We start from the raw sequence: 11,322 nt of genomic DNA on the forward strand, positions 1-11,322 counted from the left end.
CTTCAGGTTCTCATCCCTTTTGTATCTGGAAATCCCCAAGGAACACATTCTGTTTTCCAAATTTAATTCTGGGGGATGGATTTGGGAGTCTTGTGGCAGCTTCTCCAGGCTGCTTCCACACTCCCTTGCAACTTTGTTCCAAATGTGAAAACAAGGCTCTCATCTGACTCTCTGTAGTATACTTATGATTAAATGCAAACATTTTGCAAACTCTGCTGAAGAGCTGCAGGTAATTCAGGAAATTACAACACAGAAAAAAATCTTAAATATGAATTTGCCTATTATAACTCCATAATATCAGATGATGTCTACTGATTTTCCTTCTCTGTTCCAACCCAGTGGCAGTGTTTACCTCCACAATAGGAGTGAGAACATTTGACCAGGTTTCCTTTTATTCAGAGACCTGACACCCCAACTTTCTCTTGGGCTAACTGCAAAGAAAAAAGAATAACAAAACCCTTTCTCTTTACCTTCAGGCTGTGGTCCATGTTGCAGTAAACCTAACCTCCTTTTCAGATGAAACTCTACCTTTATTTAAGAAGGCCTTTTATGTTATTAGATAGAAGAGTTTAGCATCTGGTTTTCTCAGCTCACCCATTCCTGAAAAGCAGGATTTATAAATTCAAATATCTTTGTAATCTGGTAAATATAAATGGGTGATGGGCCGAGCACAGTGGCTCATACCTGTAATCTCAACAACTTTGGGAGGCCAAGGTGGGCAGATCATGGGGTCAGGAGATCGAGACCATCCTGGCTGACATGGTGAAACCCGTCTCTACTAAAAATACAAAAAATTAGCCCAGCATGGTGGCAGGTGCCTGTAGTCCTAGTTACTCAGGTGGCTGAGGGGGGAGAATGGCATGAACCCGGGAGGTGGAGCTTGCAGTGAGCCGAGATTGTGCTACTGCACTCCAGCCTGGGTGACAGAACGAGACTGTGTCTCAAAAAAAAAAAAAAAGTATATATATATATCCACATATATATATATGGGTGATGTGGGCTTGTTATAAGAAAAAGTATACTGTCTTCAATCTTTTTGAAATAAATGGTCGGGCTTCTTGGGTGTATTTTTTAACACAACCTTTGATAGGAAAAAGTTTAGGAAATATTTAGCTTAAGTGTGATGACATTTGTCATCTGACATATATAATAAATAGGGAAAGATGGGAACCATGGTTAGTGGATAACAGATGCTTCACCTACAGAGAACCTGGGACTCAACTTTAGCTGTTGACACCACATGAGAGCATGAGTGGGGCATTCCCAACTCTTCCTACTATTTGGAGAGACAACAGGAATTCCCATTTCTATGAGGTGACTGGGTTTTGCTTCCAAAATTTAAAAAACACTATGAGGGTTGATATTGTATGTTTCAAATGAAGCATGTTGGTAGGCCACATCTGACCTCTAGGGTGCAGTTTCTCAGCCTCTGTTGAAAAGGATTTGGGCTTCACTTTTGCAAAGCCAAAAGGCCAGAAGGTCAATGGAAAGTTTTTTGGTTTTGATTTTGTTTTGGCCAAATCTATACATAGTGTTTTTATTGTTTTGTGGAATAACAGCATCAACAAGTTATGACATTATAATAGTATTTTGTCTCTGCTACATAGACAAGATGAAGATTTGGGGAAGAACAGTAGTTCACCTGAAAATGTTTGATTTAGTTACAGGAATTAGTTTGGATAGAACAAAGGACATGAGAGGTTTGGAATCAGACAGACCTAGGCTTAAACCCATCTCTGACATTCAAATGTAAGTTGGTGTAAAAGACAAACTCTATGACTCACCTTCTGATCTGTAAAATGGGAATAATAAAGCTTACCTTACAAATAAGAGTAAGGCCAGATAATTCATACAACTGACTGGTCCACAGTAAGCATTAAAAAATACCAGTTTCTTCTTTTCTACCTCCTGTTTACTTGGTTGTTTATTAATTTCCACCACTTGCCTTAGTTCCAAAGCCAGAACTTTTAAGTTTGTTTTGTTTCTCTGTGTAGGTTTTGCAGTGTTTAGAAGTGGGATGGCTATCTCAACAAGTTCCAATAAATTCCTAGTTTTATCAAATGGAAGACTGTCTGGTCTCTTGCCCAGGATTTGTTATGGCACTTCCCCAGTACATTTTGTTGTATTCCTAGTGCTGCATTAATCCATCTAGCTGTGCTCACTTGACGTCTAATGGTTGGTCCTGCTGACATAACCTTAGCAACCTTATTCTCCTTGTTAGTATCACCCACAGCAGCCAAGTAGCTCCTCCACCAATTATGCATTTAATTGTTTAACTAGTTGCATGTATTTCTCTCTTACATTGTCATTCATATTATTTTTAGTGGAATTTGGGGCAGAAAAGCTACTATCATTTTTTCTCTTTGTCATTATTAGTTTGTACAGCCAGTGCAAAGCAATCGGGGGAAAACACAGGTTGTTTATCAGGAATGCTGTGTTCTAGTTGTTCTAGTAGCAGAAGGTCTGCCATTAGCTCTATGCCACTAGGCAATTCTCCTGCCCCTTGGGTGCTTGGTTATCTCTTTTGTAAATTGAAGTTAATAGTGTTTGCCCTGCTAGCTCTCTGGGTTGTCATGAGATAATAGATAACAAGGAATTTCACTCTACAAATGTAATGTGACTGAAAAATAAAGGTCATCATTTTAGAGTTTTAAGGAATGGGACAGGGTTCCTCAAACTCTGCTCTACACTAGAACCACCTGGGGAACTTTAAAAGCACCCCATGCTCAAACACAGTTTATAATCATTAAATCACACTCTGATGTGGAACCTAGGTGTTGGTATTTTTTTTAAATAGGAAATATGTTTATTATTGATCATCTCAATTCGAAAATATTCTTTCTCAGGGCTGGTCCATCATACTCAGTCTCTTTGCAAATATTAAATACATCAAAATCATGATCAATTTTAACAGTAACACAGAAACTTCTGTACAGTAAGCAACACAGGAATTTCTAACAATGACACAAGAGCTCCAGAACTTGCCAGTAAAACAAAGGCAGCATTTCCAATGACAAGGCGTAGGAGCCCATGGATAAAATTCTAACAGAACACATGCTGGAAACTAGGGTCAGGAAATGGTATCATCCAACCTTGATCTGAGTATGCTCAGTGATGGCACAAAGCATGTCCTGTGAGAGGGACTTGGAGATACGATCGCTTCTATCCAGAAATGTGCCCTTTGGGAATGGGACATATGGTACCTAAGTGCCCCCGAATCAATTGTTTTTCAACTTCCTGTCTACACAATCGTAACCAAGGTTTCAAGGAGAAGGCAGGCGCAGGAAGTATTTAGCTTTGACTTCTTAGCAGATGTAACACGAGCTCTTCATCCTCCGCTGAAGACAGGCCAGTATCCAAAGGCTCAAAAGTGTCCCACTTGGCCTTCTTTCTGTTACGACTTGTTGGTCCCATGTCTTCCACTTCACTGTTTTTCCTCTTCTTCATCCCCTGCTTCTTCTTGGTATCACTAATTTCATTTTCCATATCTTCACTATCTGAATCTTCAGAGCTTCTGTACTTATCTGGATCTGGGAGTGTGCTTGGATCAAATCCATCATCATCATCATTCCAATCCAGAAAGGCTTCCTCTTCATCTTTGGCCTTCGCTTGTCTCTTATTGGCTTCTTTTCTGGCTTCCCTTTCTTTCAGTCTTTCCTCCTGATGCTTTGCCTTAATTTTCTTCCTATATTCTTCTTTGTCAAATTTGTCCTCCTCCTGAAGTCTTCCCTTTGCTTTATCTAAGTTGATACCACCCGTGTCATCATCTTCCTCAGCATCCTTGATGGCAGATTTCTGCATTTGTGGCCACTGCTGAACCAACTCTCCTTCATCAGTACCTGTTATCTTCTTATTCACTTTAAAATTCTCTTCATTACTTTTTTTGCTTCTGCAACTTTGGTCACTTTTTTTCTTGATGCTGGATTTAGAAGGTTCTTTCTTCTGTAATGTTTTCTCCTCTTTAAGGTCAAATCCAAACACATTGTGCCACTTCACCTTCAAGAAATCAGCATCTTCTTCCTCCTCATCTCTGTCTAGGAACTGCATAGGAACTTCCTTGATCTTCTGTGCCTCACTGGTGTTAGGAAGAGATGGAGCTTGAGATCCTTTTGCCTTTGCCAGTTTCTCTTCCATTTCTTCTTCATCGTCTTCCTCTTCTTCCTGTTCTTCATCACTAGTATTGTTAGCCAGTCTGTGCTCTGCCCCTTTGAGTCTTTTTCCACCTTTCAGAAGGATGGACATTTTCTCATTGGAGAAGACTCTAAATTCTTCCACTTTGTCCTCAGTGAGGGAGGGAGCCATTGACTCAATTACTTCATCAGCTTGGCTCATTACCAATTCTTTGATGGGTTGTTCCTGCACTTTCTGAAGAAATCTTATGCATGGTGCCACAGCAAGACCAAGAGACAGGGCATATTCAGGTATAGATAACTTACATCAAATACTTCTTTATCCTCCATCAGGTATACCAATTGTGTATAGGAGACGAAGCACCTTTGAGCTGTTTCTTTTAAATTGTGATCTTGAGCTAAAAAAGATTCCAATTTTTTCTGGACATCTATAAGATTTTCTGGATTGATTTTGATTTCCTCCACAGGTACTTTCTTCTGAAGAAGCTGCTGCACGATAGCTTTTTTCTGAGGCGAGCAAAATTAATAAAGTTTCACCATCCTCTTTGTACCCAGCAGTTCTACCTGCTCTGTGAATATATGTGTTGGCATCCTCAGGACAATCAAACTGAGGAGTCCAATTCACACCCGGGAAATCCGGCCCCCTGGCTGCACTATCACTAGCAAAGAGTTCTGCAGCTGTATTACGGACAAACTCATTATAGACTTCCATTTTTCTCATTTGCTGCTGTCAGCCGTGGAGGGCAAGGATAGAAATACCAGGACGTAGCTGGCAAAACACTCGGTACAGATATTGGACCTCTTTGCAACTGGAAAAAAATACAATGCTCTTCTTCAGATGGCTTCTCAAAAAGGAATACAGCAACTCATTTTTTGCTGCTGCTCACAAACTATGTAGTTCTGTTCCAAAGTGGCAGGGGTGCTACATTTTGCTTTTTTATGAACCCAGACATACTCAGGGTTTTTCAAACTCAAGCGTGCAAGGTCCTTTACAGATTTAGTTTGTGTTGCTGAGAAAAGTAAAGTCTGATGTTTCTTGGGGAGATTTTCAGTATCAGTAAAGCCCATATCCAAGGTTCTATCTACTTCATCAAGAACTAACATTTGGAGATCGGTAGCGTGAAAAGATACTGTTTCATCCATGTGTTGAAGAAGCCGACCTGGTGTGCACACAAGTATATTTATGTTGTTGATCCTCTCAGCTTCGTGTTTCAGATCCTTTGCACCAATGATGAGACCAGCTGAGAAGCCATGATTCTTTCCCACTTTTTGGAGAACCTCAAAGTTCTGATAGGCCAGTTCTCTCATAGGTGATATTATGAGAACCCCCAGCCCATCTGTTGAGGTCCATTGCAGACGATATAAGGCTTCCTGCACTGGAACAAGGAAAGCCAAAGTCTTGCCAGATCCAGTTTTGGCCGCTCCAAGTACATCTTTACCTTGCAAAGCCAATCCAGTGGTCTGCTTCTGTATCTCAGTTACCAAATGGTACTGAGCTTCTTGCAAACCTTTCAGTGTTTTTTCTGGACAAGGAAAAAGCTGAAAATCTTGTAATTTCATTTACATTTATCTTCTCATAGTTCTGCATGTGGTGGCTGATACCCTCGCACCCAACCTGCCATTTGGGCTTCTTCAGTTGCTTCCTCAACTGCTTCTTTTTTTTCTGCCTGTGGCTGTATTTTTTCTTCCAGCGATTGAAGCTCTGCACTGGGTCAGGTTGGGCTCCCGAACCCGGAGAGTCTGCAGTTTTGCCCATTACGGAGGCAGCGACAGCTCGGGTCACCCCCAGACATGAAGCACCTAAGGCCAGGCTCGTAGAACAAGCATGGGGAAAACACACAGAGGCACATGCGTAGGTGTTGGTATTTTTAAACTACTCATGTGGTGCTAGTGCACAGCCAAGTTTGTGAACAGTGCTCCAGCACCTTGCTCTCAGAGTGTGGTCCATGAGGCCGACCATTAACAGGATCACCTGAGAGTTCATTAGGAATGCAGGTTGTCAAGTCCATTCTAAATCTTTGTATTTTAACAAGATCTTCAGGTGATTCATTTGCATCTTAAAATTTTAGAAGCACTGCTTTAGAAGTTACTTCATCTGTTTTATTTTGAAGTTGAAGAAAAATCCAGAGAAGTTACGGAGTTTACTGATGGTCACAGTTCTAGCTAATGAAGCCAGGACTAGAATTCAAAATTCTTGAATTCCAAACCTGTGCTTCTCTCCAACGCTGTGGATGTGAGCCTGTGTTATCCTTCACATAGAAGAAAAAGGTGTGGATAAATTGTCAATAATGTGTAGCTAATGTCTTTTTCAGATGTAGCTAATGGATTTGCTGTAATTCTCATCTCTCTCCAGACCTATCACCTTTGAGAACAATGTTCATGAGATGGAGAAACTTACTGGAAGCTGCACCTAGATAGATTGCTTTGGATATTTCAGGAGACAGTGGAAGAGTTTGCAATTTAATTGTGCTTGTTATTGATTTTTTTTTTTTTTTTGGGGGTGTGTGTGTGTGTGTGTGTGTGTGTGTAGCAGGGTCTCAGTCTCTTGCCCAGGCTGGGTGCAGTGGCACGATCTCAGCTCACTGCAACCTCTGCCTTCTGGGTTCAGACGACTGTCCTGCCTCAGCCTCCTGAGTAACTGGGATTACAGGTGTGAGCCACTGTGCCTGGCCTGTTATTGACTTATCTTACTAAAATTATCTACTTCCAAAGCATAAATACTAATAAAAATATTTATAAAATAAGACTTTTCTGCTCTTCATTAGCTGATGGACCAGTCTCAAGACTAAAAGACCATGGTATGAGACAAGAATACTAGTCTAAAAAGATGATGGTATGGGAAAAGAATATAATTTTTTCTTTCAGTTATCAACTTGAGGCTTTTGGGAAAGGGGAAAACCTGGGAATTTAGGGATGCAGTTAGTTTTGTAAGAAGCCAACCGAACGTTCCAAAGACAGAGCTTATGCTGGACTCTGTGCTCAAATTGATCTAGCCAGAGTATGAAGGAAGCTGGAGAGAAAATGCAGGCTAGGTTGGTGTTGATCTGTCCAATCAAACACCACATGGGTTTAGCAGATGTATGCCATGCACATCGAGATGTGCTATTTTAAATTTCCTGGGGCAATACTTGTTAGAGAAGAGCAGTATGTTGGACTCATCAGGCTTCTTAGTAATATGTACCTAGCTCTCTCCTCCTCTCTGCACCTGCTGTGCTACTGATTATACTGTAAGTAATGGCAACTTTGCCTTGGGAGGTTATGGATATGCTGCAGATGAGGCATCTCTCCTGTGAAGGTGTGTAAATTTCAAATTGCTAGTTGCAGCTCCTTGCAAGAGGGCCATGGGGAGCAGGAGGGAGAGAACACCAGTGGGACACCCAAAGCCATAATAATTTCTGATGATTAACCTCCAGTTTTTCACATCCCCTATTATGTGTGTTTCCAGGATCACAGACAAAATGATTGCTCTGCTGCATGGAAAATCTGGCACTGTATAACTATCTAATTTTCCACGCATGATATCATAATACCTCTAGTAGCACTATTTGTAGCTAAAACCTCCCTCTCCTCCTCCTCCTTCCTGTTTTTTCCTCTATTTGATGTATTTTCCTTTCTTTCATTAATTGCAAGGGGCTTTAGCCCAGGGTGAGGATAGTGAGTAGTGCAATAGGAGTGGTGGCTTCAGAGCCTCCGGTCTGCATGGTAAAAAAATATATGTGTGTGTTTAGCTGTTTAGGAGAAGATTTCTAAAGACCCAGAGTGATATTATTACAGCTAGAATGTATTTAGAAACTCTAATGAAATGCATGTAAGGACAGAGGCAGGTAATAGAAATGAGTGACTGGATCAAGAGAACTGTGGTGGACTGGGCGGCTCCTAGCCTGTCTTAGAAGGGACATACCGGCCAGCTCCATCCATTGTTGCTATAGAGAGTGACAACCAGTGCTATGAAATCTCATTTTTAAACAGAAGCTAAAAATTCAAGTTTTACATGAAATTTTCTGCTCTCTAAATGTTCATAATTGAGGTTTCTTTTTAACTCCATCAACTATGTAGCCCAAAAACCACATCTGAAGGACTAGATTGGGCCTGTGGGGCAAGAGTTTGTAAACTTGATTTAGTCTGATGTCCTCATTTCATGGAAGAAAAGGAATTTGTCCAAGCTCACTCTTGACATTAGTGAGGTGCACAGTTGAGAAAAGAATGCAGGTCAGAATGCTTCTCATTCTTTTCACCTCTGAAGATACCTACAGTAGGATTTATGTGCCAGGAAGTGAGCCAGGTTAGGGTTAGGTTACAGATATGGCTCCAGCCCTCAGTGACCTCACAGTCTGGCAGGGGTGACAGACAAGCAAACAACTAACTATAATTCTTTGAGGTATGTGCAACAGAGAAGTAGCTATAAATGCAGAGGCAACATCAGGAGGAACAAGTTCATTTCATCTGTGAAGAGGGTGACATGGTGTGAAGAATCAGGGATGGGCTTACAGAAAAGGTAATGCCTTGGTTGGGTATTGACACTTAAATATTTTGATAATAGTCACGGTGTTTTGTTTGCTTGCTTCTTTTACATTTGTTAAGCAGCTGGGTTGTTACTGTGATTCTAATGAATTTAGGGGGGCAGGAATTGATAATAAATTGTCTCGTATTGACTTAAAGTTCACACATACCAACTTACTTGGACCTCATAATGTTTGGTGAGGGTAAGGAATAGGGCAGGTATTCGTAGATAAGGAAATTGTGACTCGGGAAAACTAAATGCAAGGCCCAATGTCACCTCATTATATACGCAGCAGTAGAACTGGGTGGAAGGGAAGTTTCTCATTTGTAGTTGGTGCTATTTATATTTTGGGTCCTGACTTAGCGTGGCAACACAAATCATCCATCCTGTGCTGTAAACCAATTCCAAGTTCTGGAATCCTCAGGAGTTTTTGCCTCAATTTTCCTGGGAAATTGTTCATTGGAGATAAGGTGAAGATAAAGGTTTGGCAAGACTCTGATTCAGAGTGCAGAAACACTCAGTCTTTCAGCCCGGCCCTATTCCACAAGTTGTAGGCCTGCAGGGCTGTGTTCAGTGGGACACTGGTGAGGGTAGAAGGTTGGGGGATAGGAGGCCTAATTTTCACGGAGTCCCAGTGTAGGCTAGCAGGAACCTTGGGAATGCTATTGTGTCTGGAATTGGTGGGTTCTTGGTGTCGCTGACTTCAAGAATGAAACTGCAAACCCTCGTAGTGAGTGTTACATCTCATAAAGGCGGGGTGGACCCAAAGAGTGAGCAGCAGCAAGATTTATTGTAAAGAGCAAAAGAACAAAGCTTCCCAGTGTGGAAGGGGACTGGAGCAGGTTGCCACTGCTGGCTCAGGCAGCCTGCTTTTATTCCCTTATCTGACCCCACCCACATCCTGCTGATTGGTGCATTTTACAGAGAGCTGATTGGTCTATTTTACAGAGTACTGATTGGTACCTTTACAATCCTTACGCCTAGACAGAAAAGTTCTCCAAGTCCCCACTAGGTTAGCTAGATACAGAGTACCAATTGGTGTATTTACAAACCTTGAGCTAGACACAGAGTACTGACTGGTGTATTTACAAACCCTGAGCTAGACACAGAGTGCTGATTGGTGTGTTTATAATCCTTGAGCTAGACACAGAGTTCTAGATAGAAAAGTTCTCCTAGTTCTCACTAGGTTAGCTAGATACAGCCTACTGATTGGTGTTTTTACAAACCCTGAGCTAGACATAGAGTACTGATTGATGTATTTACAATCCCCTAGCTAGACATAAAGGTTCTACAAGTCCCCACTAGACTCAGGAGCCCAGCTGGCTTCACCTAGTGGATCCTGCATCACGGCTGCAGGCAGAGCTGCCCACCAGTCCTGAGCTATGCCTCCACTCCTTAGCCCTTGGGCGGTCAATGGGACCGGGCGCCAAGGAGCAGGGGGCAGTGCTCCACGCTGGAGCCCACTGTGGAGGCGGGTGCTCGGATAGCCCTGCCCCGTGGGGAGGCAGCTGAGGCCCGGCAAGAACTGGAGCACAGCGCCAGGGGACCGGCACTGCTGGGGAACCCTGTGCACCCACTGCAGGTGCTAAGCCCCTCACTGCCCTGGGCCTGCAGTGCTGGCAGCAGCTCAGTGTGCCAGCCTGCCGAGCCGGTGCCCCTACCCGTGCCCCAGCTGGCGCTTGCCGGAACTCGTGCTGGCCCAGGACCACAGTGAGGAGCCCTGGTCCCTGACCTCGCCTCTCACTCCACACCTCCTGGCAAGCAGAGGGAGGTGGCTCCAGTCTCGGCCAGTCCAGAGAGGGGCTCCCACAATGCTGTGGCAGGCTGAAGGGCTCCTCAAGCACCGCCAGAGTGGATGCCGAGGCCGAGGAGGCATGGAGAGCAAGGGCTGTTAGCACATTGTCACCTCTCACTATGGGCATGGGGTTAAGTACATATAAACAATTTCACACTTATAGTGGGTTATTTTAGAAATTCATTGACTGACTGGGCGCAGTGACTCAAGCCTGTAATCCCAGCACTTTGGGAGGCTAAGGTAGGCAGATCACAAGGTCAGGAGATTGATACCATCCTGGCTAACAGGGTGAAACCCTGTCTCTACTAAAAACACAAAAAAATTAGCCCGGCGTGGTGGCGGGTGCCTGTAGTCCCAGCTACTCGGGAGGCTGAGGCAGGAGAATGGCGTGAACCCAGGAGGCGGAGCTTGCAGTGAGCCCAGATGGCGCCACTGCACTCCAGCCTGGGCAACAGAGCAAGACTACATCTCAAAAAAAACCAAAAAAAACCAAAAAAAACCAAGAAATTCATTGACCATGTGACCCAACTTCTTAGGAGAAAATTGAGACAGTAAGAAAGGGGATACTTTTACTGAGTGCTCACTGTGTCTTTGCAACTGCACTAGGTATTTTTATGTTATCCAAGTTAACACTTCCAGAAAGCCTGAAAGATGAACATCATCAACTCTATTTTCCAGAAGAAAAGCTGAGACTCAAAGAAGAGGTTATGTGACTTGCCAAAGGTTAGATGGGTATTAAATGATGGAGCTTGTATAGAGTTAGGTCTGGTAGTCTGACTGAATCCAAAGAATGTGTCATAAGAAACCTAAGAAATGGGACATAATTTTCTGTGTAATGAAGGTGATTTATTTCATATAATAATTTTACTTGGGGTACCTATGCGCACGTGTGCATG

The 11,322-nt window shown here is 42.8% G+C and overlaps 1 pseudogene across 1 annotated transcript; it reads right to left on the bottom strand.

Moving 5' to 3' along the window:
• Positions 1-2,793: 2,793 nt before the first annotated feature.
• On the bottom strand, positions 2,794-5,976 carry LOC112608252 (annotated as a pseudogene). Its single transcript, XR_003115964.1, has one exon. The product of XR_003115964.1 is annotated as a probable ATP-dependent RNA helicase DDX10 pseudogene (transcript).
• Between the last annotated feature and the right edge of the window lie 5,346 nt (positions 5,977-11,322).

This window comes from Theropithecus gelada, chromosome 15, assembly GCF_003255815.1.
Source record: "Theropithecus gelada isolate Dixy chromosome 15, Tgel_1.0, whole genome shotgun sequence".
NCBI classification, from domain to species: Eukaryota; Metazoa; Chordata; class Mammalia; order Primates; family Cercopithecidae; genus Theropithecus; species Theropithecus gelada.